Below are 27,725 nucleotides of genomic sequence, written 5' to 3'. Positions count from 1 at the left end.
AGTTACTTATTAGTAACGAACTTATTTGACTAACTAGGATAGAAAGAACCATCGTATAAAAGTTGAGAGAGTTTGTAGGTTTCGTATACATTCAGATTAGCAGGTACATAATGCACTTAATAAATTTAAGGGCAATATATACAAAGATTTTTTTATAATAACATTGTAAATAAACTGTAGATATATAAGTATAGGTACTAGATTTCGCAGTTCTTAAAACAATTTCATACAACAATCGCGCTGCACTTAATAAATATTAAATACTAAAACCTAACAATGTGTAATATAAAGGCCCGGAATACCTACTCATATTCTTAAGCTATTGTTTTCATTGTTTTCAATAATACGAATGTGTCGTAAAGTTTACACAACCGTAAACAATTCGTAACAATTAAGATATTGCAGCACTGCACTGTGTGATTTAGCATTATTATTTGCATTGTATGGCCTATTATTGTCTTGCGCCAACCTCACAAACATGAACTGAACAGATTCGTGTCTCGTGCTTTTGACTCTATAGTGGATGTTAAAATGACTGATGAGTTGATGACTTGATGAGGACAGACGTGTGTTGTGGAATATTTCCAAAAAGTTGTAAAACTTCTCAGAAACTTCAGGGAAAACAATAACTCACAGGAAACAATGAAAACTTTTATTTTGGATATGGAAAATATAGATTTCGAAATTAAGTTTCCGAAATTTTGTCCATGTGGAATTTCGCAATTTTGGAAATTATCCAACGGCACACCAGTACTCATGAGGACTAGATTCACAGAACTGAAGCTGTATCTCATGCCCTGATAGCTAGGCAGTTGAAATTTTCAGAAATGATATACTCGTATTACTGGTGCCACTTTATAACAACAAATACTAAAAACAGAATAAAATAAATTTTTAAGTGGGGCTCCCATAGAACAAACGTGATTTTATTTGCCGTTTTTTGTGTAATGTTACGGAGCCCTTCGTGCGCGACTCTGACTCGTACTTGGCCGGTTTTTACATACTTTTCGCAACTTCCACATCTCTATAGTTCGTTTTATTTGGCATTAGAAAGAACTTGCAAGAAGGTAAGCGATCTTGACTGGTCTTTTTATTTGAAAACGATTTTTAAAAATCAAAAACTATTACTTATGAACGCAGAAGAATATAAATGAACGTATTAGATTCATAATTGTTACATATTTGCCGTAACTGATTTTAAAAATGTGATTTTCAATTAAAAGACACATCAAGATTGTTAACCTTATTTCTAATGCTAAAAAAACGAACTATAGTAGTTTACTCGACCGTCTGTGCTTATTTATTCGACACAATAAAAGTGCTGCGATTCAGGAAAACCGTTTAATAGAAACAGAAAAACCGTTTAAAAGAAACGTGAGTATGTCTTCACAGTTCATTTGATTGAACGGCCGAGTTGCCTATTTAGAACCACGGAAACCGTAAAATTGATCATTCATTGAATTTACTTACTTACAAAAGGTTAGTGGTATCATTACGTCAACGTTATATCAGTTATATGACAAGTTAGCGTAGATTGGTTAATAGAGTCAATAGAAAAATAACTAAAGAGTGTGTAAATATTCAAAACGAGTTAGGTATATTGAAATTGTCAAAGAATGACGAATTTACTAGTGACTTTTATTTACATAGTAAGTTCCATAGAATGACACTTTAAATAGACAATGCTACTCATCTTTTATTTACTACCAATATCCGTACTTACAGACACTACAATTTCAACAGCAAGTATGCAATGCAACCTATACATAAATGATATTAAGAGGAATTTCTCTAAGGATTGTTTACACTGTAGGTATATTTTCTTATTTACATGTATTCCTCCCACTTTTTTTTCGAACTATAGTGAGTATACTCGTAGTGCCAACCAGAGTCAATTTGTATCTTTAGTACCAATTGTGCAACATTTCTGAAATGCATAATAGACGCTGAATTATCGATAACACCATTTCGAATGGACCCGATTATTTGTCGATCGATTCGATTTGCCTCCGAATCGAATTTTTAAAATCGTTAAAGAACGAGCCGTGGGGTCGGTAATGTCCGGTCAGGCAACGGAACTGGGCGCATAGCCAACATGATAATCGCTAATAGAATCAACAAACAATCTTCACTCGCACACCTAGTTTTCCCAACAAACCTGGGAAATCCGAATGAATGTGGACATTACTGGAACCTACACTTCATTTCCACAAACTCTTATGTTATCATTTAAGGAAAAGCAAACTTACCCCCTAAAGAATTAAGTTCAAAATTAACTTCAAGATATTCGTCAACGTTGAGAAATTGGAGTTACAACATCGTATAATGACACGTTGGATCCGCGATGCGGCTTATTAATAAACAATGTCATGTTATGTCACGAGCCACAACCAGTTTGCCAATATGTGGCAATAGGCGAAGGCCGTTGGACAGTGGGTTTGTTTGCTAGCTTAATCACTTGACATTGTGTTATTATTAATGAAACATTCACTCAAGTCATAGAGGTACAATAATATAGAGATGAAACGGGGGAGGGGCCAAATGACCGAACGAGATACACTTATAGAACTTTCAGTAGGAGTAGCAGAGAAAGCGGTACTATTGCTCGTCCTAGTCACAGTCTCACTTTTTGTTCGTTCCCCACCATAAATTTATTAAGGGCTATGGTGGGCAACAAATAACCCGACCTAATTACGTAGATTGTTTTTGGTAACTATATTGTCAGGAATGTTAAAACGTGTTTTTAATATTGTCGCATTGCGTATGTTTTGTCCCTCACGGAGGCACGAGCACACCACTTCTATGGAATGCTACCTTCTATGACTCAAGTGCTAGCAACATTGATAAAAGAAATTTCTAATTCATCATAAAAAATGTCATTAGAAATATTCGACAACTAACATTGACTCGACTCATTACGATTATCATTCAAATTACTTCAAATATAATAATTCAGTTATTATACCCGATTATTATTATAATAAGTATTTTATAATTAGTGTCACATCTGTGCCTGATATTAGCAGTTGACCACGACACTGTAAAGGGGCCCACTGATTAACAGTCCGCCGGACGGCATCGGCCTGTCAGTTGTACGGAAATGTCAAAATTTTGTTCTAACTGACAGGCCGATAAGTACCGTCCGGCGGACTGTTAATCAGTGGGTCCCTAGTGTAAAGAGTATAACGAGTAATAACGATAAATAAGAAGAAGATAATTACTTCAATTGATAACGAAGGCAGTGTTTTTAACTGGAAATTAATTAACATGGCAAGTTGTGTGACAGTTTATATTTGTCAGTTTCAGTTAACTGTCAGTTTGATCGTCGGACTCTTTATTATCGCTGAAGTATTCAAACAATTTCAAGCACAAACGCGACCAAACTTACAAAATAGGTAGTATGAGATTCCTAGCGACTTACATTATTGATTGACGAGGTACGAAATGGTAAATACAGTTTGGCAAAAAAGAATAGAAATTAAAAAGTGGCAACACTGTAGTATCGTCCTTTTCAAACCAATATATATAAGAAAACGGGACAACACTACAGTGTTGCCACTTTTTAATTTCTACTCTTTTTTTCCCAACCTGTAAGTCAAATTCCTTCACTGTGTAACGCTGACAACAACGATTGGTCGATTGCCGATAATGTGACAACAAAGCAGAACAAACAGTAACACTCCTAACTGTACATTGGTGGGCCTTATTACAAAAGGCATAAGGTCCACCGATGTACAGTTAACAGTGTGTAGTGTAACCATTTGTATTCCAGTAGCATCATATGTCACGTTGAGCATTATGTCAAAATGCGGGCATCGCGTGCGTGAGATACCGGCCGGCCGAACTGGCCCACCGGGTGAAGGCCGAAACGAAACGCTTTCACTGTTGCGCGTGCGATCTGACCGGCGCTCGCGCCGACCTCGTCGACCTTGAGGAGGTTAAACCTCCATATGTTATGACGGTTGACTAATTATTTATTTATTTATAGTGGCCTAGAAAAAAATATTTTTTATTGGCAGTTTAGTGTGGTCAGTGGTGGCCCTCGAAGTGTATTACGGTACGGTACGGGACAATACATAACGATATTAAAGAGAGCAGCTAGCTATAGGTATTTCGCGCAAAAAAATGTGTTATTTCTGAAACAACGTTAAACAAAATTGAAACCTCTCCAATACCTAGGACAGTTAGATTAGTTCAACATATATGTACAACATACAATGTATTGCAAAGATAATAGAGTGTATGGAGGCTTATTGTCATTTTAAATTTTTCAGTCACAGACGTCACAGTTTTACTGCTTCAACACTGGATTAAAACCAAAAATGAAAATGAATAAAAAATAAAAAAAATATATCGGTATATCGATAGGAAATATTTTAATTTTTTATTTCTATAATTTTTAGAACGCGAGATGACTTTGACCCGTGTTTCTTCACATATATATATATGTTGAAATTGTTAAATGTAAAACGGTGTCGCCATCTAGACACGAGTATAGACCAAAGGCGCCATATTCGAGCATAATTTTTTCTTGATTTTCCGAGGCACGTTTTATTCTTACACTTATCTTACAGAGTTACATATATCTTTGCGTATTGCATCACTAAACCCATTCTTCGTTGGTTAACTACATTTCCCTCGCGTGTGTGTCGATTACTCTCCGAAGACAATCGACGCCACCCCGGATATGGTCTCCTAAATCACCAACATTAAGCTAAGCATGCATTACGACCGCGAGCTTGTCGCAGAATGAATTACCACCTCTCACCACAACGCAATTATTGTGTACAGCTTTTTGACTTCGAACTAACTTCTGACGCGAAAGACGCGTAAGACGCGTAAGGTGCAGGGGGGCAATTTCGACTGCGGGAAATTTCCCCCTAGCACCTTACTAACAAAAACTCTTCTTCTTGCCTTGCTTTGTAATATAATTCTTATGTATTTGTACACATTTCGTTTCAATGATCAGATCAGCTGGCACCCGTAATAATGATTTGTCATTGAATATAGTAACGTCCCAACTTGTTAATGACTCTGGATACAGGCATTATAATTATCAGTGCAACTGCCTAGCTGCTTTACAAATATGTAATATCTAAAAAATAAAAAAATCACGGTACTTTTGGTTTGCAAATATTGAAATTAACAACATGTTTTCACACTTGCATGTTAATGAAAATCTTGTATAATAGGAAGTTTGCGGGATGCAAGAATTAACTATGAAGTGTGAAAAATGGATTTGTGTATTTTGCATGCCTGCTCTAAAACTGCGCTGTGTACCTTACCTAGACTTCTTCGACTTTAAGTTCTCGCGGTACTGGCTTGGATACTTCTACTTGTGCTGTTCTATCACTGCTCTTCAGTTCCTAGTTTGTTATGTAACCCTTTTGTTCTATATTGTAAACAACTAATGCATTCAAACAGCTCGGCTAAGTAAGGTGGGAATGTAGTTAAGAATACATGAGGTTAATTATGATTTGGATGTGGTTTGGAGTGACTGATATATCGCTAGTTGTGGAGAGCAGGTATTATTTTCTTAATTACTCAGTGTAATTTTAGTTCGTTAATGGAAAACTGTTGTTTCACTTTTGTAAAGCCGATTATGCTTTTAGTGAAGCCGATTTCTCAAATGGGTCTTGAAAATCTACACGTTTTTCGTATACAAATAGGTACGTAGAAACACGGTCACGCATTTCGCCAGGGATACAGCTCTTGAGAGATTAGCAATCGAGGAAATTTTGAGGTTGCGAATATCGGCTATGAGATACAATATATAACGGTCTCCTAGCCTAGTCGGTAGCGACCCTGCCTACGAAGCAAGAGGTCCCGGGTTCGAATCCTGGTAAGGGCATTTATTTGTGTGTTCATCACAAATATTTGTTCCTGAGTTATGGATGTTTTCTGTGTATATAAGTATTTATATTGTGTATAATAATAATAATAATACTGAGAGAAAAGGATAACAAAAACACACTTAGAGTTACAAAAATAAACTTAATCCGGGGACAAGGAGAGTCAATTAATAGGAACAAATTGACTTTGCAATTTCTATTAGTTCTTGCAATTTTATCTGTTTGTTGAAATTAGATTTAGGATTATTGAGCTGTTTGTAGAAATAAATAAACTTTACAGAAATAGTGAAACGTCTATAATTATTACTAAACTTCATTTTTTCCCCCAGTACAGAACTGTTTTTTAATTCCTGGTTTAGTTTACTAATGATTTTTCTCTCAGTGTATATCGTCGTCTAGTACCCACAACACAAGCCTTATTGAGCTTACTGTGGGACTAAGTCGATCTGTGTAAAATTTGTCCTATAATAATAAAAAAAAGTTAAAATTGCGGTCTGACTGATGACTTTTTATACAAAAAATGGAGTCAAGGATCTTGGATGGAAAGCTTTTAACCAATGATGAAAATGAATTACAACCATTACTAAATTGGAATGACTCATTGTCAGGGAGAGAACACTATTCACTTTTTCCAAATATAAGTTTCTACTCGAATATCTGAACTTAGATGTAGGTATGTCTTAAAGTTGGATGTTCTTGATAATTGGGGTTTAAAACTCAGTTAAAGTGTTTCCGTCAGCACTTGTTTCACATTCACTGATATTTTATCTTATCTTCCTTAATGGGACACTATTAGAACAGGTTAATGAGGTTAAAGGGGGTCCTGGTCCCTTAACCTTGGGACGCTTACCTATTTCAATAAGTATAATCTACTAATTACTGTAGGTAAGTCTAATATTAGTAATCTTAAAGTTTCTGATTACCTCTTTTAATTGAAGGGATGTTTACAAAAACAACAAACAACAAACAAAGTAATAATGTACTTTAATTAGCTTATTGTTCAATAAATTAAAAAAAAAACATAACTGCTTAGAGCGGTTGACACATTTTTAAGAACATTGTTAATCGTGTCTACCAGTGTAGTCAGTTATGTTGTTTTTGTAAACATCCCTTCAATTAAAACCATGAATATCCCCTTATAGTGGAGGCTGCAGGCTGTAGAAGCAGCATTGTAAGGGATTGTATGGGATACCGTAAACCAAGTTTACGGGAAAGCGAAATGCCACATGATTGATCCTTAGGTTAACTAAGCAGATATAGTCCCCTAAACACGCGGTCCTATACCTCTGGACTCTGGTTCCAACAAAAAATAGGAAGGAAGGAAGTAGGTACGGTTCACTATTTCTTTCTGCTATCATTACGCTGATCAAATCAGTCATGCAACGAATAAAAATAACATAACAAAAATAGACCAAAACCATAACTATAAATTATAAAGCCAATTTACCTAAAAGCCTTTTAAGGGTAGTTAAATTGCGCCTGCGCGTGTTTTTAAACAATCCGATGGGCTGTAAACGTCGTGACGCAATCGCGTGCTGGGCGCACGTAACTCAGGCATTACATCTAGTGTGTAACTTACTGTTTACACGTCATCGCTCGACGTAAGTATTTATGAATGTGTTGTGACTATTTGGTTACTCGATCGAACATACTCGACTTGTGGTTTTGTATTCTTTTTTAATATTTTGTGCTTCTGCAGGACATGAATTCTTCAGGGAGTTTGGTTGTGCTCCGAATGCGATATTTTTGTTTGAGGGCGGTCATGACATCTCTCAGGCATTACATCTAGTGTGTAACTTACTGTTTACACGTCATCGCTCGACGTAAGTATTTACGAGTGTGCTGTGACCATTTGGTTACCAGTGGCGGATTTGCAGTCTTTGCCGCCCTAGGCCCCAAGCCTTGTAGCCTCCCCTTTCAAGGCACCCATAATATTGATGACTACATTTTGAGTTATTTCTTGTTACCATCAGCGAAATTTTTGTCACAATTTGCCGCCCCTAAAATATCTTGCCGCCCTAGGCCCGGACCTACTGTGCCTTAGGGCAAATCCGCCACTGTTGGTTACTCGATCGAACATACCTACTCGACTTGTGGTTTTGTATTCTTTTTTAATATTTGTGCGCTTCTGCAGGACGTGCATTCTTTTCAGGGAGTTTCGTTGTGCTCCGAATGCGATATTTTTGTTTGAGCGGTCATGACATCTCTCAGGCATTACATCTAGGGTGTAACTTACTGTTTACACGTCAGCGCTCGACGTAAGTATTTAGGAGTGTGCTGTGATCATTTGGTTACTCGATCAAACTTACGTCCCGATACGAACTTTAGGATACATCAAATATTACGATATGGATTGTATGTGTATATGTCAAATTTGACGTTTCTTCAAACAAAAACGTCAATTTTGACACTGATATATCTAATCCATGTCGTATCTAGCCGTAATATTTGACGTAGGTATGTTAAAGTTCGAATTGGGCAGTAACTCTACTCAATGAGATTTTCTATTCTTTTTTCATATTTGTGCTTCTGCAGGACCTATGCCTATTTCAGGGATTTTCGTTGTGCTCCGAATGCGGTATTTTGTTTAAGATCAGTCATGACATCTCTCAGGCATTACGTCTGGTGTGTACATTACTATTTACACGTCATCGATGGACGTAAGTGTGCTGTGACCGTTTGGATAATAATCGATCGAAATTACTCGACTACAGAATGTTGCATACCTACTGCTTGTGAGGTTTCCTGTTCTTTTTGCATTTTTGTGTCTAAAGGACATATGTCTCTTTCAAGAATTTTCGTGTTTTGAATGCGGCATTTATGTATGTTCTAAATCTCAGCCACACAGTCAGTCAGTCAGTAGTGTTCGTCTATTCGTAGTATGTAACTTAATGTTTCACGTGCATTTGGGTAGTAATTCTGACTTTGTATAGGTATATTTGTGTTTGTGCAGGACATATTCATATGGTTTTCATATAGTGGATTTTTAATTATGTTCTTGATGGTATTTTTTATATGTTATTCGGTTATCTGTTTCTGTACAGCAAGAGATCGCAACTAGTAGGGCGCTAGGGCGTTATTAAGAATCGGATAAGATGCATTCCTGCTTTTGGGTTCATATATTTTAAAACCACCCAGTATTTACACAAGAATAAGAGCTTATTTAAATTGAAAAAATGTCAAGCTAAGCTACTTAATTGTAAAGAAACAGCAGTATATTTCGGACATTATTTACCTACAAATTTACCCGTGCCTTTGCAAACACGCTCGCGTGTTGACATTCTCACTGTAAATTATGCTAGTTTACACATGTAACGTGACAATTGCAATTACAGCTGCGCTACCTACCTACACTGACACATGGATAAAATATACAATATGTGACATCGTTATTGCATCATTATGTTTGCGAATCACTGACCCAATTCTAAATTTTAGAGTTAATATACCCAATTTTGATAAATTGACCCAAAACCCAATTATCTTTTATATTGAATTATCATGACCTTACTAACTACATAACTAACTAAGCCTACTCATTTTTTTTTCCCTTAGTATTCTGTCCTGTGTTTTATTAGTCTAAAATTTCTCTTTGTACCGGTGTTATCTAAGTCGTTACCGATAAATACGAGTGTAGTGTACAGAGTGTTTTTTAACTGGGATGGTAAATGATGACTATTAAAGATAAGTTGAAACTCCTTTAAGACACGTTAATATTTGTAATGAACACACAAATAAATGCCCTTAGCAGGATTGGCAGATTTTAACCCGGGATATCCTGCTTCGTAGGCGGTGTCACTACCGACAATGCTAGGATCAATTAATATAAATAGTATAAATACCCAAGTGTATTCTATTCCAAAAGGTTAAATAGTGAAACTTAGGCCCGGGTCTCCTATAAACGCCATCGGCAGCTTACAGCGTCTGCGTCACGATGCTTACTATAGAGATGTACTGTTGTGGTCTGTTTTAGACGTCGACGTCAGCGTCTTTTTTGTTCAAAAACGTTGACGCTGACGCCAGACGCCGCGTACAGCATAAAATAGGAGACCAGGGCCTTAAGCTTCCCAAACAAACGCCTCCTAGAGCATTAATGAGCTTCCTTCAATCAAAGTGCAGCGAGTGCATTCCGTGTTGCAACTTGCAACCGGCCGGTCGCTTACGTAACAGTCGACATTTGCTCCTTTCCAATGGCAGTTTTGCAATGAACGCTTTAAAGGATTCGCGGTCACGACATAATTCTGCATGAGTAGACTTTTGGATTAGCCTGCTTGCCTTGCTTAGACGAACTTGAAACGGTTACGTACATTAGGTTACGAAATTAGGATAAATAAGCGTTATTTTCACTATACAGAGATGCCGTAATGTCGGAAAAGGCAAGCGAGCGCGTGACAAACTAGCCAAATGGAGTGACCAAGTCATTAAAAACTCACGAATAATTCTAAACATTGTTTTGTCTCTTGTGAGGTAGGGGAGAGCGGGGTTAAACGTGCCGATTTTCATAAAATACAAATTTGATCTATGAAAACAGTGTGAAGAAGGTATGTGGGTTACGCTATATTAAATAATGATTATTTGCGTTTCTGAGTAGCGATATTATTTTGTGCATCGTTAAACAGTTTTTTTACCAGAATTTTTTTTATGAGATAGGTCGGAACGGAACAACTAGCCCCGCTATGGGGCGGATTGTTCCGTTGCTAAAATTTATAACTTATCCGTCAAATATTTAAATCTCAGTTGACACACGCTAAAAGAGTATTTTGCAGTTCGTCGAAATATATGATAATTTGTTGTGTACTATCAACAGATAGTAAAAAAAAATCCAAAGCAAAAATGTGATTATCCGTGGGGTTCGTTGTGCCCTCGTTTTTGATTTATTTTCCATAACTACTCTTCTACTATAATGGAAGCAACGAAAACGCTCCTGCAACCGCATAGTGGTATGAGTTTTCGCGACAAACATCATACGAATCGCTCCATGGTTTACTTGCGTTCCTATTCCCATCGGATCAACTTACCTCCGGCACGTTTAACCCCGCTCTCCCCTACCTACGTATCCGCCATACACCGGGTGACTCTATGATTGCATAGAATAGTGTGGAATGATGGTTACGATCCTCAGCATATATTGGATCCTATCTACGTCAAGGGTTCCGTGTTTCTCCTCTTCCTAAATTATGTAACTATGTACTCACACAGGGACCCATTAACTAAATTAAATGGCAAACTATAAAAATACGGTCTAGCCCAGGAATGATTCATAATTACGTCAGGGAGTGCTGTAACGAATTTGACTACCAGGCACTTTTGTGCATGGTCAATATTTTGTGTCTAACTATACGTTTTTAACGTAACATAGTCATTATCGTTACAACCCGGCAGCTCCTGAATGCATACTCATCATTACTAGCTAATATATTGAGGACAGTGACAAAGTTAAAAAAAAATTGCAAAATGTCTGAATTCGCGCTTTTGTAACACACTAATCGCTTTGCTTGATTATGGGTTTAAATACTTTAAATCCAGTGTTGTTCCAGGTGCGTCGAGAATATGTCACTGTTCTCACCTTTTGTTTAATTCTGTGTTTTTTACTTGTAACATGCCATGTCGCAAGATAATATTAATGAAGTCACACATTTTGCATCTGGCTTTGTACGGGTCCTCGTACCCCATAGGTCCCAGTCTTTGTAAAATTCATTGCTCTCCCACTGATTCCTGTATTTCTGTTTTATTCACTTTCTATATCGCTCATTATTGCCACCCGACGGAAAATAAGTGGTAAGGCCACAGAGCCCTGGCCGGCGACGAAAACAAGCATTAAAGTCAGGTTTGATCCCCAAGAATTTCCTGAGATAGATTTTGGCTGTTGTGCCAAATAGATTGGATGTCCTTGAGTTAAAAAGTTATTTCCAAACTTGAACGATGACGTCAGTTGCGTAAGACCTTGGCTCCGCGACTCTTCCACTGCGCCGGCGCCACTATCTGTTGCAACTCTATGCTGGACCGGTACATATATTTGCAAGTTAATGTGTTTACAAACAACGCCCCGGGCTAACTGTGTTGTGTGCCACTGGCCCTGCTAATCAACCAGTTAGGGGCGGAGATTTTTGACAGCTAACATTACTGAAATTAATTTCAACGAAAACTTTCAAATGTAAAATAAAGCAATAAATAAATAAAGCGAATGATAGTAAAGTGACGTGGTTTAGTTATTGTTAGCAAGTGGGATGATTTAAAGGATATAAAAGTCATTTCGTTATAACGCGATGTATAACTTTCGGAGGACCGCTGTTCGTCAAAGTTAAAATAAATCTTTTGACTAAGTTTAACGCGTGACGTGCATTGATAAGGTACCTACAAAGATCATATTTAACGTTAGTATCACTGATGCCCCTATTGAAACGATTATTTATTTTCATTAACGATTATAAAATTAATAACTTTTTTATTTATTACGTATTTATCTCTTTAACCAATCTCAAATGATTGTTGTCAATGCCATAGTCACCTGTCGCCCTAAAGACGTAAGCTTAACATTCCGACGCCTGATTATAACCGCTGTTCAAATCACGTCGCAATGAAGATTGATCGTGCGATTGACCCGAGATATCTGTTGAGGCCATTAGAATCTATCACATTTATCTTGCTCACAAAGACAACGCCGATAAACGCTCGCAGCCTCCGAGCTCCCGTTGCAGGCCATTTGCCGCCGACAATGGACCACGATTTGCATTGAGAGACTTGAATCCTCTTTTTACGCCCGCTATAAAAGTATGACGTAACGAGAGCCGGTACTTGTAGTAGAAACTATTTGAGATAAACATTATTTACAAATACTGTCGTTACAGTTTAATTCTTCTAGTCTAAGTTAAGACAACAATAACGATAATAGGAAGATAATTAAATAGGTAGGATGATAAAAACCACCACCGGCTTGCCAATACCTGAAGCTATTAAGACCGCCGAGGACAGGAACACTTGTAAAAGCATGGTACATCGCGCAGGAAACTCTTCAAACTAGACACGACCTTCAGCAATGAAGACGCCAACTAAGAAGAAGAACAATAATAGAATTGTAGACTTTAGTAGGAGGTTTACCTCAAATATAGTGTACTTGTGTACTCTACCTGTGCATTTATATTAAAGCATTGAGATGTCCGCCTGCCTGCTGTCTGTTTAGTTTCTGACCGTATATTCTAATTGACTGCGCGAGCGCATGCCGATCGAGTTCTTAGTCGTGACACGCCGGTAGCCAACTCATACAGCCTGTCTAATCATAAACACTCCCCCGTATTCGAACTTCAAGATATTCACAAGAGACGACACGTACTAGATCCATTCTAGATACGTTATAGTTTAGATATCAACTAGTTCTCTTTGCAGCGCAATTCGGGCAACCAATGTCACTCTTACGATAGATAGAGATATCTATTAGATGTGAATTGGATCTCTAAGTCATATCCTGTGGAAAGGTTTAAGAGTATCTCCAGAAAAAAACAAAAATCTTGGTGATGACTAAAAGATATCTAATAGATTTCTATTTCAAAATCCGAATCGGGCCCACTGTCACATCACCTTATAAAACAAAGTCCCCCGCCGCGTATGTTTGTGTGTTTGTATGTTCGGGACAAACTCAAAAAGTACTTAACGGATTTTCATGCGGTTTTCATCTATCGATAGAGTGATTCTTGAGGAAGGTTGATGTATAATTTGTTAACCCGTGCGAAGACAGCGGGTCGCTAGTTGTCTATAGGTCTGTCCCTCAAGGGTAGATTCTAGACTCGCACGCGCGTAACCAATATTTTTAAATCCATAATCGGAGATAGCTTGTAAGTTTGTTTTATACATACTTTATTTTAGACTAGACTTATTTTAGACTAATACTTAGTATGGAACTATACTGAATCGCCGGTGCTGGTGGTCCGATTGGAACGTCACCCTAGTGTAGTGGTTATCCTATGCCGTGTAATAGCCGTACGCCTCCTACGGAGTAACAAATTATTCCGTTTTCTATTCCTGGTCGACTTACAACAGTAACTATATTATGTTAACCGCTATTAAATACCGTAAACCAGGGTGAAAAGACACGATTTTCAACTTCAAGGACGATTTTCACCAAGATTCCAACTTTTGACATCATTATTTGGGTCGTGTTCTTGTCTTGTTGTGTTATTTAGTTCTCCAATTTTACATTCATGAAATCAATTTTTACCCACCTACTCGTAGTTCAGAGAAAATCAAAGAAAACTACCTGTTTTTCCCATATCCTTAAAACGGGGTCGATACACACAAGAGGGGCGAACAGAAATATCCAGATTTTGTTGTCAAGACATCGAATTTAATTCATACTCTATTGGCAAATATTATGACATACATTGTATATCTGTTAAAGAGTTATTTGACAGAAAACATTTAACCTTAGAATAAGCAATTTTTAGCATTTAAGTACCTTAGAGTATATTTTATAACTATATTTGAATGTGTGAAAAGCAAATAAATGATCTGATTCTGATCCTGAAAATAATTTTTTCGTGTCTTTTAACCCCCGAAACGCGTTTTTTCACCCTTTTGTGGTATCTTGCCATGTAAAATAAACACAGTGATATGGTATTGGTATGACCGCCTCGTTTTCTAGCCAGCATTGCGTTGCCTAGCGGCGGTTATGTCACTGCATTGGCTCCACTTTCCATGTTGTTTAGGGTCACTGGATACACTATTTTGCATTCCATGGACAATTCGAGAGAATCTTCTATATTTGGTTTAATACATTTAGATCAAGTTTGAATAAACGAGGATTATAGGGGTATTTTGTTTCATACATACTAACCTATTTTTATCAGATTCAATACAAGCGAGATTCTGAGTATTTACGTTTCAATCTACAAATGTTGAGTTTGAAGGGTGAAATTGCATGAGACTAGCCCTGGACCGGGATAAATGGCGTACACGAAGAGAGGTCAATGCTCAGCAGTGGGTGACTGAAGGCTAAAATGATGATGATGGTATTAAATATATTAAGAACGGGTCACTCACGTATTTTAAGCCGAAAACGCTCGACATGATTCACTCCGTACCGAAAATCTTAATATTATATCTAATATGTTTGTGTCGCACAGAAGTTTTGTTATTAAAATTGCTAATCATTATCAAACCGCACAACGGGACTTAATCGCGTGTTGATGTCAACTTGAGCCAGTCTTCTCCGAGACCACGGGGACAACGCCGTCCTCGAAACGTCGGAGGTAAATCTTAAAACTTAAATACGCGATTAAGTCCCGTTGTGCAGTTTGATAATGTTTAATAATCGCGAAAGTTTAAATCAGTGAAAATTGCTAATCTTTTATTATTACCAATTATTGTTAGATACTTAAATAAAATCTTTACGGGGACGTTCCCGTAATGGTCTCATCATCATCATCACATCACCTGATGATGATGAAGATTTTACAAATATTGCCCTTTGTGTGCTGACTTCGCGCTCTTCCTAAACGCTTTATGATGCGTCGTCTGTGTCTCATCCAGAACAATAATGGTACTTATGGGACTTCGTAAGCGTTTAGTAATGTTCTATGGAATTTGCTCGAACTCATTGCATTGTTTGCTTTGCATACGTCTTCCGCACCTCCATCTTATGTTTAAATATATAATTATGGTCTTATGCAATGTTTACGACGGTTACGGTGCAAAATTGCATTTTTGAACGAACAGGGAAGTATGATTTTGTGATTGGCCTTTCCTTAATTGATAATTATTCTACATATACTTAATATACTCGAACGTGACGCCAGGAGCAGTGTTATGGTCGCGCTTGTTGCGCCTGATATAGCAGACATATTGGGGGACTTTGTTTTATAAGATCAGTGTTAGACCCTTAAGGTGATGGATGAAAAAAGAGTAAAGATAGGGTAAGGAACATGTAAGGAATGAGTATATAAGAGGAAGCCTGAAAGTTGCACCCATAGTAGAAAAAGTAAGAGCCAATCAATGTCAAGTGACAAGAAATATTATAGCCTAAGCAAATTAGAAAAATCTGCGGAAATAATTCGTGTAGTTTTGAAAATTGGTACAGGTATACCTTGTAGTGTCCAGATAAACATACTAAAAGTCCTCGAGGGTAGGGGGTGTGCTGGGGGTGTAGAGGGGGGTTGAAGGTACTTTTTTTCATATTTTTGCTCATATCTCGAATATCTGTATGAATAGCATTATAATTACTTAAGACAAAAGTTTTAACATAAAATTTACTACAAATTTGGTTATGTTTATTTTTACTCTGCGATCAATACTTTAGGGGCTACAGGCTGTTAAAGTTAAATAAGTAATAAAAAATAGACGGTTTAAAAAAACGTCGTATTTTCATAATTGTTCATTATAAATAAAAATTTTAATTGAAAATAAGGAAGCTAAATGACCTGCTGATAAAATATAAAAAAACCGGCCAAGAGCATGTCGGGTCATGCTCAGTGTAGGGTTCCGTAGTTACCCGTCTGTCAAAATAGACTATTTGCCATAACTCAAAAACAGCTGTACCGATTAGGTTCGCTATATTTTTCCTTGAAAGTATTTACTAAGTTGTGTTTTCACGATTTTTTTCATATTTTTTGGACCCATGGTTCAAAAGTTAGGGGAACTAAGGGGTAAATCACAACTTTTTTTCTTTCAGATCGATTATTTCCGAAATTATTAAGTAGATCAAAAAATGGTTCCTGAAGACCCTTATTCGTTTTAAAAGACCTATCCAACGACACCCCACACTATAGGGTGGAAGTGAAAAAAAATTTCATCCCCACTTTAATGTAGGGCAACCACCATAAAAAAAAATTTTTCTAGTTTTCATGTTTAAATTTGACACGAATATATAAATCAGTTACGCTGACAAAATTGAAAAATATAAATTAGAAAAAATATTTTTTTAGGGTGGCTGCCGTACATTAAAAAGGGGATGAATTTTTTTTTCGCTTCCACCCTATAGTGTGGGGTGTCGTTGGATAGGTTTTTTAAAACGAATACGGGTCTTCGAGAACCATTTCTTGATCTGCTTAGTATTTTCGGAAATAATCGATCTGAAAGAAAAAAAGTTGTGTTTTCCACTTTAGTTCCCCTAACATTTGAACCATGGGTCCAAAAAATATGAAAAAAATCGTGAAAGTAAAGCTTAGTAAAGACTTTCAGAGAAAAATATAGCGAACCTAATCGATTAAGCAGTTTTTGAGTTTTTGCAAATAGTCTATTTTGACGGACGGGTAACTACGGAACCCTACACTGAGCATGACCCGACATGCTCTTGGCCGGTTTTTTTTATATTTTATCAGCAGGTCATTTAGCTTGCTTATTCTCAATTAAAATTTTTATTTATGATGAACAATTATGAAAATACGACGTCTTTTTAAACCGTCTATTTTTTATCTCTTATTTAACTTTAACAGCCTGTAGCTCCTAAAGTATTGATCGCAGAGTAAAAATAAACATAACCAAATTTGTAGTAAATTTTATGTTAAAACTTTTGTCCGAAGTAATTATAATGTAATTCGTACACATTTTCGAGATATGAGCAAAAATATGAAAAAAGGTACCTTCAACCCCCCTCTACACCCCCAGCACACCCCCTACCCTCGAGGACTTTTAGTATGTTTATCTAGACACCACAAGGTATGCCTGTACCAATTTTCAAAACTACACGAATTATTTCCGCAGCTTGCCCAAATTCGGCTTAATTTGACGTGGCTATTAGAATAGAATAGAATAGAATTGATTTATTCGTAAGCACATACAATCGGTACAATACATTACGAAAGGTACCTATTACGAATGAATGTGGAGGGAATTCACGGGAGAGGAAAACCGAGGAAAAGGTGGATTGACTGTGTGAGAGATGATATGAAACGAACACAAGTGAATGATGAAATGACGGGCGAGAGAGAGGAATGGAAGAAAAAGACATGCTGTGCCGACCCCAAGTGAATGGGACAAGGGCAAGAGAATGATGATTGCGGTAGTCTCAAACGTCACTTTCTGACAGCTTGCGCTTAGTTAGAGACAAAATGTCTTATCATGACATGGCATGCGTCTGAAACGTGATAAGTAATTACCCCAAACAGAAGATGGATAGGATGCTGTAGGTGTAAAGTGTAGATGAGTACTTATCTACAAGGTCGATGTGCTTAAAATTATTTGCACACAAGTTACCGTTCTCGGATAATTATTGCTGGCAAGTGAACGTTCTTAGTTATGTTGTAAGTAGATCGTTTTAACTTAATAATTAGGTAGTTAGAAATTTGCACATTACGTACGACCTCTGGTCTTCCTCATTAAATAATGCTATTATGACCATTATTGCACTGCTTTTGCGGTTACCAGTGCATGAAATGCTTACAGTTGCCTCGAGGTTGACAAAATTAACTTTAAATAGGTATCTAAAATAAGAGCTATCGCCCCCTCGGTGACGATGGTTCCTTATTGGTAGATACTCTTAAGTTTCAAGAGGATCTACCACATCATTAATTTAACCTTATAGGTGGAACATGTATACAGTCTCGACTCTCGTCTAAAAATATCGTTACGGACAAAGTGCCAACAATATAATTATAAGTATTAGTACAATACCTTATTGTCCATATATGAAGGTACTATATATATATTTTTTTTTGGCACCCTGTCCGAACCGATATTTTAAGACGTGACTTTACATGCTTGATGTAAATAAACATCGAAAGTCACAAGCGACAGTTATCAATGGGTACTTAGTACTCTTTTGGGTCATGGAAGAATATAATTGTACTAGAAGGTATTTTTATTTAGTAATATAAAGGCCGAAATCCAAGGTCGGATCAAGTTGCAACTCAGATATTTTGTACAGAGATGCTAGTTGGTTGTGAAACGTTTGAGAAACGGTCAAGAAGATGTTTCAGCTTTAACATGGTATTGTGGCACACGACGACTGCGTCTCGCAATACCACTAAAAGATGCTGAGAAATGTTACTGTTGTAAGCATGTCTTGCGTTAACTTAGGTTATACCGTTAGAATTGTGTGAAACACTTTTTTACCTACGTGTATACGATGGTCCGATTTTTTTTTGATGATGGGTTTTATGCACACCTAAAAACTAGCCACCTATCCTGATTCTTATTATGGATAACAAGCCAAATTATGATAATAAATATCCATCCCTCGTAGCTCCCTCGTTGGCCTCGTGGCCAATTTTTAAAAGCATTTGATTGAAGAAACCCTAACTGTTGACGACCGGTCTGGCCTAGTGGGTAGTGACTCTGCACTCTCTGCAGCCTATGGACCTGGGTTCGAATCCCGATTCAGGGCATTTATTTGTGTGATGTGCAGAGGTATTTGGTCTTGAGTAGTGGGTGTTTTCTATGTATTTATATATTAAATATATCGTTGTCCGAGACCCACAACACAACCCTTCGTGAGATTACTGTGAGGCTCAATTTATGTAAGAATGTCCAATATTTATTTATTTATAACCTCGTTGGAAGAGAAGGAGAGTTATTAGTAAATATTGTGAGAAGACTGAGATCAAGAGAGAGTAGATAATAGGTAGCCAAGGTGCACTCGAGATAATGGAATGGTTAGTAAACATTATAATGCAAAACGAGCGGTATTGTAAGTAATTCGCTATTAGCTATTACGCTACGCGTCGGCGTTGGTCCACAGGACACGAGCCAGATCAGTAAGGTACATAATGAACTGGAAAAGGATATTTGCAAGTTTACGTCATAACTTTGGAAAATCCTACACGATCTGACATAACATAACCACGTTTTTGTACTAACAACAGATATGTAGATAGTAGTTGTCTTTTGCATAATGGCGTTCGACTAACCATTGATAGGTAAGAATTACTTATACGCTAATTAAGAATTCCTTATTAGTTTAATTTAATTAGTAGTTTGATTTGACTAATTCTAAGTATAAAGTTATCAAACTGAGCAAACCGCCCTCAGTGCTTAGTGACCTCAGTGTAGAGTCCCGTAGTCTCGAGAACCTGCATCATTTTAGGGTTACGGCGATTAACTCACACATCTTATTTAGTTCAGATTTCAGAATCCTAAATCCTAAAAGTGTTACTGCATTTAGTAAGGGTGCGTCTGCACTAGATAGGAACTATGTTTTTAGGATGCCAGTTAGGACGACTGAATTAAAGTCAGGTTTGGAAAACATTTTTGAGCAAAAGAAAAATCTGTATAGAAAGATTAGAAAGACAGATAGACGGACAATGGGTGATGGCGAAACTACAAGAAATCCTATTGGGCTACGGAAGTCTAAAAACCTGCATTTAAACGAAGAATTAAAGGAAGAAGGAAGGTGATGGATATTTACCGAATACCTAACTACAGTTATCAAAGTTGGGTAAAAAATAGGCAACAGCTCCGTAAAATAACTACATATTGATAATGATTATATGATTTTTTATGTTGCAATTTAAAAATTGTGTTTATTTTTAGCGGTTAATTTTATGCGTACCAATGGCAAACGTGATTTACGGGTCGGCTCATTACACAAGCTACACTTGTTTCATCAATACTATGCCAAGGCAAAGGTTCGACGCCTGCAGCTTTTTCAAGTTTCATCAGAAGACAACTAGGTACAGACTAATGTCAGCAGCAGAAGTTGTAAAGCGGGCCAGGTGTTCCAAATGATCTTGACGCGACTATAATTTTAAGAGAATAAGAGCGTGTCAAGGTAATTTTGAACACCTCGTCCGCTTACCAACTTCTGCTGCTGACTGTACGTGTTTGTTTATTATTGTATCAGTAACATTTGACAGCGTGTCGAAACTATGGGCACTCATTAGGTGCTGGTAAAAATGAATTTGAGCAACGTAGTGCATATTACATTGCGGCCTTGGCACACATCTTGTGGACATGCTAGTTATTGCTTTTTAATATATTTAATTGATGTTGCAATCCCGCTACAGGCGGTCATTGATCTTTTAGTTGTTTCTCATTAAACCATAATAAGTTTCAAATTTATACATGATCAAAATTATTACTGTTGAAATTGCCTGTTCAGAATATTCTCCACCTCCCATTACATTCGGTGCTCCAATTCAAAACATTAGGTGTAGATTGAGAACCCTATACCATAAAATTAACTACATATTTTGGTTATAAGTTTTAGGCCCAGTTAGTAATACTTACGTTCATTTCGATAACTTCAGAACACTTGTAACAAACAGTATCTTCAAAGCGCCCTGCTCCCGTCTCTTGACACAGCACTATTAAAATTCCCCACAGGACACTCACAGCACTAACGACTCAGTACATCAGACAGGCAATATCACTAATGTCACGCAGTTCGAAAGTCATATGTCATCAGTGCAAGTATCTAGTTGCTGTCGATTGTTACACAGCTCCCACGATCTTCGATGCACCCAAGTTCAAGAGTCTTCGATTGTAAACTTCGTTACGAAACAAACACGAGAAGTAATTTAGATGTCAGTTTAGCATCTAATTGTCACTTTTTCACAGACTGATTTGTTGAAACATGTCATTATCCGGGTTATAATTATTGTGTTCCGCGATCGTAATTAGATCACTGTTTAAAAGTAAGATTGATGATAAGTTAGTCTTCGTACCTATATTTAAAGTTCTGCAGTTTAAATGATCAATTGGTAAAGACTATAATTAAATTAAGTAAATATTCTTTGTTACTATTTATATCTGATTAATATTGAAGCAATACGTGTGAAGGTCGCGATTTTTTAAACTACAACATGATATTTATCGAGCGATGAAAAATATACAGTAAAAAGACCTTGGTCGTGGAATTGTCTTAGTGACTGGTCTTGGCTAGGTTGCCAATATTTATCAAAACAATCAATTAACCTCATAACTTTTAAATGCTGCAATACGTTAGGCAACAAAGCGTTATTGATATATTCGTTAAAATTTTATTACGAATTTCTAAGTTTAACAACTAGTCTGCCGGTTCATTGCAAAACATCACTGGGTCAAAAACAGCACTTTTACGTCAACGAGTGTTTCTACCGGCGTTCCGCAGTTACCTAACTGCGATAACTAATTAAATGCGGTGATTAGACCGTTTAGGCTTAGCGAGGAAGCAATTATTACATTATGTAATAGGTTAAGACCTAAATTATTGATATAGGTCAAGAAATATTTACATTCCCTTGTTTTGCTTTAATAAGGTTGCACTAAACGAACTTTTTCGCTATATTCCTTATGGTTAACATATCGACGGGGTTTACCTCCGTGGGTGATAAATAAACCAATATTTTGCGGGGTTATTTAAGATGTTTCTTAGCCGCATTTACTATTAGCTTCTTTTTGCATATTTGTCTTGGTACTTATTTTATGCAAGATGTTCAGCTGTTTCAAGTTATCTGTATTAGTATTTTGGGAACTATATGTGTATAATCACTATAATCAGGACTTTGTATAACAGGTTTAGTAACGACCCTGGCGAAATCATATTTTCATTTTTCATCCTAGTGTCCAGTTTTATAATGGTATTGTTGGACACAGCCCATAGGTCTATTTAGATATTATTTACTTAATGCGTAAATTGTGTAATTATAAATAATGTTTGAATATAAGACCGTTAAATCCTTAATCGCGCTAACGACTGAATGGAAGAATTTCACACACGAAATATCAATTGTTTTAAGCTAAAGCAATGCAATGCAATAGGTTGGGGGTTGAGTTTGAAGGGGAGAGGATGAGGGCAGGCGACTTTTAAGCGGATGAAGTTGCAGAGGCTAAAGTGTATAACATATAACAAATATGACGTGATAACAAACGTGATCTTTACTATGGTTGGGACACTCTTTGGTCTACAAAAAGTATGGAATATATGAAGCAATGTTAATTAATACCCTTTTATGCGTTGGCAAGCAGCAGTTAGCAAGCCGAAGAAGAAAAAAGCGTAATCGTACGCGATGGTTACCATTAGATAGTTTAAAGTCCGAGATCACAATCTGGACAGATTGATTGCTGGTTGGAACCAGAGCATATTGCGTCTTCATTTTGGGATGACCGTTTACGACATCGATTTAGGTGTTTGAATAGATAGGATCTAAGATTGTTATCATCGTAACTTTTTCAAAAGTTTTTTTTGTTTCAAACTCGCTTTAATTAAACAAAACTTAAAATAACATCAAGGGCTCTCCAAAGTCCACACGATGTTATCTTCCAAATCAGCGACTTATTTAGAATATGAAATTGTTGTTACTACAAGTGTCACTTGTGGGATATGATTTTCATACACATATTTTATGTTTCATTTATGTTATAAATTACTTTTTGAAAATCTATTATGTTGCAAAACTGAAGTGTGAACTATGTAAATAGAGAAGATTGCATTGTAAGTACATAATGCAGGTTGCAAAACTTACATATCAACCGCCCAAAAAATCATTCATACAAATTATTTTATTAATAATATAATATTGAGAAACAATACGCGTAATGTGGTTAAGACAATCCTGAAAAAAATTAACATTCGGTTTTGAATATTGAAATGAAATTTTTAGCCGAAACTTGTTCCATGATCACACCTACTGCCGGTAGAGAAGATATCGAAGAAAACGAGAATATCGTCGGAAGAATGACAGTTAGTTTGATCTTGAAACTGCCAACAAGAAAATGCATTTTCCCTGTAATTAGACACGCTTACATTAGTTATGTAGGTGCATTGGCTTACACAACCTTCGAGTGGATATTCCAGTAACAGTTACGTTGTATTAGGTAAGGTCTTATACCACCAGGAGGTATATCGCGAATACGAATAATTACACCGAATTATCCTCGCTATTCACGTTACAAGGCAAAACACTTATGATTTTTTTAATTGCTTGCGTTTCCTTCAATACACTTCCGAAGGCATAATAGATACCAAAAATTAATCTGTTTTTTTTTTTGAAAAAAGTTGGTGTTAACACTATAATATCAGCCTGTGAAAAAGTGACGTATATAAAAATACTAACAAAGTTTCCGATAAGTAAAAGTTTCGATGTGCGCGACTCGGCGCGCGCGTGCGACGGCTCAGGGCGGACTGCGGGCGCGCACCCCACGCGGCCGGCGCCGGCGCAGCCTTGCGAACCGTCGGCGCAGAATCGGGGTTACTAAAACAGAGGGGACCTACATACCCAATATGTGTATTATGCATTATTATGAGATGTTTTGGGTAATGCGATTTACGTTTTTAGTGCGTGATTATTGTGGTTTCTCTACACGGAGTGTGATTCTTAGCACGTTTTTTAAAGCATTCGCAGTTAATTCTAAACTGCCTTATTTACATATTATGAGTAGGACATAAATATTGTAGTACGTACTATTTTATTATTTTTCCTTCATCTTCATTGACAGTCAGCCTAAATCAAAACTAAGGCGCATCTTATGAATCCTTAGTTATTAGACTTATTAGACAGCGTATGTGATTTGTTTTTTGTTTATCTTAATTGTGGGTAAAATATTCTGAAAATCGGATCTTTCGTGAATTATTAATTAATAAATATCGTCTCAATTAAAAGCGCTGACATATAACGTTTCACAAGCAAAGTTCTAGATCAACCAATACGAGTAAATATGCCGTGCTGTGACATAATCTGTGTCATATCATGGTTTATTCGGAAGAGGCGCAATTATGACATCGATGAGTTAAAAGCATATACGTCGGCTTGTGATGAAAATATACGTGTAATGCACCCACAATAATTAATACGATTACGATTGTGACACGAGTCGATCGGCTCGTCCCAAATCTGATTATGAAATAGACGCTCTTCCTGACACGACGTTTTAGTAAGTTGGTTTAGCTTCGCCTTGAACTACTTAATAGAAAGAAACCCACGTTTAATGCATAACGAATACAGATTTAATTGATTTCTATTGAAGTAGACTAGGATTTGTGACATATTGTTACGTTTCAGGATGTGTGAGAACGTAGATTATGAAAAAAGGACTAAGAGCTTGTCCCTACGAATGAACCCCCAAAATCAGAATTTTGACAGGTATTAAATATCCCTAGAAGCTAACAAGGGATAATACCTATCAAAGTTATGATTTCAGGGGCTCTTGCTTTCGTAATAGGTATGACTTATATTTCAATTTACAATTTAGAAAAATCGAAATGAAAGCATTATAATTTAGGCAATACGATGCTCAAGGAATACCAACCTACACAAGTTACCGATACTTACGAATATTACGGGCATCCGTTTGTTTATAAGTACTCAAAATAAAAAGTACGCAAATGATAATTTGCTAAGACAAATGCAATTTGGAATTGTCAAAAGAAATTCATAATAATTTTATTACAATGGAATATATAGGCTAAATAGGCCTTTTTATAGGCCAGTGGATGGCTATAGAATAATTTAATGAGCCTTTATTACTTAATCGTATAGAAACAGTAAAATCTAGTCTAAGCAATCTAGTTTACGAAAGCCACGCTTATGATGTACATATTGCACAGTACACAGAAATAATTACGAGTCGTTAGTAAACATAGCAAATAGGACGTAGAATGCATTTGTAAAGTTTATCTATCTTCTTCTGTAGACATTTGCGGCCGGAAGGATTGCCTTCCGGAGCACAATTCGCCAAGTAAGTATTACTAAGTATGTTGCACAACGAGGGCCAAGTAGCTGATGAGATCGTGATACTACATTGAAATTGCTGGTTAGACTCCATTGAATGGCGAGACGGCCAACAATGACTTGCTAGATTTGGAGAATGAATGTACAACAGAAATTTGATTCAACACTATGAATGAAGTAGTGGAAAATGTCAAAAGTAGACATTATTATGAGGATGTCTTAGTAGTAGTTTTAGGTGGCAAAACTTACGGAAAAGCTCACACCGAGGAGGAGATTAAATACCTGATTTGATTCCTTTCGAGACTACCCTACAGAGTTAGACCTTATTACTTAGACCATATTTTTTTGGTCTAACTTAGACCATAAGCCGGCCGGTACAGTATTGTCAGAATATCTTCTATGTATCTTACGTCAGAGCTCCATAAAAGTAACGAAATGATAAAGTAAACACGTTTTCCCAAGGACAGGGGAGCGTGGTAATTGCCACGCGACCGTGTTACCATGGCAGCCTGTCGTTTTCATCCAGAAATCGAAAGTCCCAGTAACGCCGCTTGCGTCACCGCTCCGGCCTTATGCCGTGGTGTGGTATCAGCGCTTTTAGTATTGTACACTATTTACAAGCTAAGCGACACTTAAAAGCAGAGATAAAATGATTTAGTTATAGGTAATACCTACTCGAGTTTCGTAATGCGCCTTGGAGAATTTACTAGGTTCTTAGATAAACTTGCCAGTTACCTATTATGTTTAATAGGAGAGTTATTAGATTGTCATCCAGTTAAACAACTTTTTTAGTTAGTATAAATAAATTAAGGGGCAACCATTATTACGTGAGGAGTTTTTGAGGATTTTTTGACCCCTGTGTCCTAGTGAGATGTTGTGAGATTTGTTTCGACCCAACAAATAATTCATATTATGTTTGGGACAACAGTTCACTTGCAATCATCTATGTTCTTGGGAGTAATATCTGTGTTCCTTCAAAACCTCCAATAATTCAAAGTTAGTGCGTGCATAAATTACATAAACAAAGGAAATAGAGCCATTATACAATTAGAAACACGATGAAATGAGATCCTGCGTAATTAAAGAGCACGTTCGCGGAAAAGGTTCGCAAATACGGAAATGAGGTGGCGTAACCTTTGTGGTCTTAACACTGCGGGCAACCGCCTGTCTTCGTCTAGGAAGGTTCTAGGCGATGGTGAGAATGTTCCATAATAACCGTGGGTGGAGTTATGTTCGGTTGAATATAGTACCTGGGGTATAAATAATAACGGTGGGGCAACGCGTAAACTTTGTAGTTTCGCCACTATGGACAACATCATGTTGTCTGTGCAAAGGATGTATCTACTCCTAGGAAGTTCTAGACGTCGGTAAGAATTGTTTTTAGTCATGCAAAGTGTCCCATCCATGGAGTTATTTGGATTAGACATTTCTTTAATCGGTTGCTGCTAGCCTGTACCTCATCGGAAAAGATCGATACCTCATCGGAGAAGGTAGACATCGTGCTTGAGCATTGTTCTTAGTAGGTACTTTCTGGTTTACTTCCATAATACACTAGCTTAGCTTCTGCTGATACAAAGCAGGTATTTATGTAAAATAAAGTGAGGCAATCAGTAGAGCTCCTTTAAGTGTGTAACCCTTTTGCAACATCCCAATCTTCCCACCACATTGCATAGGGCACAACATTTACGGATTTGTATAAACATACCATTTTGGCATCATTCCGGCGTGCAACTAAAACGTCATACTAACTAAAGTGTTGATGTTCACATAAGCCCGTATAAAACTCATTTCAGTGTTATATAATATCTGTGTACGTGATCGCTCACGCATTGTCAGTCGCAGGCGCAACCGGCGCGTCGCTGAATGCTAATATATACGCTAATTTTCGATTCCGCGTATTTCCCTAACTTTTTTCAACGAATTATGAACCTAAAATTGAAAGGTTAAAGTTGCTTTTTCAACTGTCTAATCGAATATGATACAAGGGTGTATGAATGAAGGATTATGAAGCACGTGAACCCGCGTCGCTCCACATAGTCTTTGGATAATGAGGGCACGAGCCGACCGAGGAACTTGTGCTTAGTTGAGTAATTATGAGGATTACATTTGTTTCCGCTGTTGGGACATTACTGATTTCACTGATTCCACTCTAAAACTGTTCGGTCAGAGTGACTGGACATTCTGGGCGACTCTTGACATTGTATTGCCGGTTTAGTATGCTCAACAAGGCGTGACGTTGCGCTTATCTCTTCTTAGAATCCTGTCAGTCACAGGACTAACAGGATCACAGGAACTTACC

General features: G+C 37.0%; 3 protein-coding genes across 6 annotated transcripts in view; 2 read left to right on the top strand and 1 right to left on the bottom strand.

Annotated features, from left to right (window-relative positions):
* Positions 1–24,101, bottom strand: part of LOC134674517 (glucose dehydrogenase [FAD, quinone]) — a 48,990-nt gene extending 24,889 nt beyond the window's left edge. Inside the window, exons 1-2 of the mRNA XM_063532614.1 lie at positions 23,813–24,101; positions 21,006–21,265 (exon numbers count right to left, since the gene is read on the bottom strand). The gene's annotated coding sequence lies outside the window, so the exon portion shown is untranslated. The remainder of the gene's footprint in view (positions 1–21,005; positions 21,266–23,812) is intronic.
* Positions 1–27,725, top strand: part of LOC134674577 (flotillin-2) — a 352,073-nt gene that overhangs the window by 129,888 nt on the left and 194,460 nt on the right. The gene's annotated exons all lie outside the window — the stretch shown is intronic.
* LOC134674549 (uncharacterized) overlaps positions 1–27,725 on the top strand; it is a 420,725-nt gene that overhangs the window by 280,703 nt on the left and 112,297 nt on the right. For 3 of the 4 annotated variants that reach the window (XM_063532660.1, XM_063532659.1, XM_063532657.1), the window contains one exon: positions 13,332–13,351. The exons of the other annotated variant lie outside the window; for it this stretch is intronic. The gene's annotated coding sequence lies outside the window, so the exon portion shown is untranslated. Of the gene's footprint in view, positions 1–13,331; positions 13,352–27,725 lie in introns of those variants that run through there. 4 annotated transcript variants of the gene reach the window in all.

This window comes from Cydia fagiglandana, chromosome 20 (genome assembly GCF_963556715.1).
Source record: "Cydia fagiglandana chromosome 20, ilCydFagi1.1, whole genome shotgun sequence".
In the NCBI taxonomy this organism is placed as follows: Eukaryota; Metazoa; Arthropoda; class Insecta; order Lepidoptera; family Tortricidae; genus Cydia; species Cydia fagiglandana.
Note: the sequence above shows the minus strand (reverse complement) of the source record. Positions and strands in the feature narration are given on the sequence as shown.